Source organism: Polyodon spathula, chromosome 7, assembly GCF_017654505.1.
Source record: "Polyodon spathula isolate WHYD16114869_AA chromosome 7, ASM1765450v1, whole genome shotgun sequence".
NCBI classification, from domain to species: Eukaryota; Metazoa; Chordata; class Actinopteri; order Acipenseriformes; family Polyodontidae; genus Polyodon; species Polyodon spathula.
The window spans coordinates 8,725,863-8,728,144 of record NC_054540.1 but is presented as its reverse complement, the minus strand read 5'-3'; positions in this window follow the sequence as shown (position 1 = coordinate 8,728,144).

Below are 2,282 nucleotides of genomic sequence, written 5' to 3'. Positions count from 1 at the left end.
TCATGGAATGTGTAATTATGTAAAAATAAAACAATTTTATAAAAGTGTCTATTATAAAGTGTCTGGCGTATCAATACATTATGTTAAATATGTTATATATATATATATATATAGATATATATATATATATATATATATAATATATAATATATCATATAATATATATATATATATATATATATATTTAAATCCTGTAGTGGTTTTTCACAGTTTTTTTTTAGTCAGAAAGGAAAGTGCCCCAAACAATAACAGACAAAACTGTGCTCTAATGCCATTTTGATCAATAATAGACTGAGGTGCCTTTGACAGCAGATCTGTAACCCCAATCAATGATATTAAAAGGAGGGCTTTTGACATAGTAAATATGTAATTTATAGAAGCCAGGTAGTGAATCTTAAAAAGACAAATTCATACTCCTTTACCAAATGCATTCTCCAAAAACAATATTCAGTGGTACATGCACATATATCAATTTAAGACATCTCCCACTGGAACTGACTTGAAAGCAACACCTTTGCTGATGGTGAAAGTTATTAATGAGCGTCCAGTGTGAAGGATTCGAAAGGCAGGTTCTAAACTTACCTGACAAAAAAAGGGTAGGCTTAAAATTATACCATCAGGGAAATATTGGTTGGTGTATCAATTTATATAATACTGTAGCAATCATATAAAAATGTGACATATATACTGTAGCAATATTTGGCTTTTGTTTGATCTCTGGTTGCAGATTGTATTTAAATGTATTTAGTGCATCAGCAGCAGCCTTGGGAGGATACTGGAAGATAAGATTGAGTTTCCAGACTGGTTTTATATTGCAGAGATGTAGTAAAGGAAGCAAAATAATCAGAAACTGACAGGGCTCCAAATGTAAGGACTGGGTGCTGTATGCATGCTTTATTGTAACTAGGATTATGTTTAAAATTCTTACAGTGTAAAAGCATGCTGATTAAATTTCATCCACTATACTATTGCAGTCTCTCTGCAGACTTACTGAGCTCCTTATTCATTCTTCTATCTTTGCTCCTTGCAAGGGTAACGTCAGTCCTTAATAATGACAACAAAATACTGGCAATATAAATGACAGCACTAGACAGAAACCTAATCTTTTCACCCAAATATCAAACATAAATCTCTTGAGATTTTAAATTAGTTGTCTGAAGTTCCAAAGACAGTAGGAGACCAGGAATGTCAGGTTACCGGTCTTTCTCACCTTTCAGAAGTTTTCTGAATATTGTATTTTTATCGGCATGTTTTTGTTTTGACAAGTTGTCCTCATTATGTCCTCTGTCTGGTTAAATGTAAAATAGATCCAGGAACATTGAATGGGACATTTTCCTGAACATTTAGTTTTCTTACATCTCTGTAGATTGCAGTTTGTACAGAACCTATGACTAAAAACATGTTCATTTTAAGTATAGACTTTATTGTAGATGGCTCAGTATCTTTCAACCAATCAAAGAGCAGTTTTCGTTTCCTGTATTCCACGACACATCATGAAGAAACCCTGTTCATGACATTAACCTTGCCACTCACTTTTTACCATGCTGTATTCTCAATATCATCACGGTTAACATCACCTCGTTTAAAAAGAGTCCCTCCTTCTGACTTTGTTCTGCTTTTCTCCATTGCTTCCATTGCTTCCATTGCTTCCTCAACTGCCTCCTTTCTCTAACTAAGCATTCAATCTCCTGCTGCCGTCTAGACTTTCCAGGAATAGTTTTTACATTTTCCTTCCTTTTTTCCATTCCAATCCTCTCACTTCCATATGCATAGATGATGTCCCCAAATTTATCCAGCTTCTTTTCAACTGTTCCATTTAACCTTTCCATAGTAAAAGAGAGCCGTGTTTACTGTGTCCCATGCAGTTTTCTCACAAGCTCTTGGCCATTTAACTCCAGGCTTGTGCCCGTTGAGGTTCTTTTCTCTCTTATGCTGGTTTGTCTGTCCGGGTTCTCAAGGATCATTAGGTTCATCACTAGTTATATCCACACAAGTCCTCCTCACGTCTATGACAGGGATGCTAATATCCTGCGAACTGTAGTTTGCTTCCTGTCGACTGACTTGGCTGACTTCGTAAGAAGTACTGATCAATGTGAGGCCCTTGTCCCTTCTCCCTCAAGCATTTTATTCTCCCTTGATGAATCTTCAACCCCCTGACCATTGTCACCTTGCTCCAGCCGCAGGCACAAGCCTGGAGTTCCATGTCTTTGCTAACTGCAAATCTTGAACTAGTCTTTTGTAAAGTACTATCCATTCTCATATCCATTTCCGTTCCTAAGTAG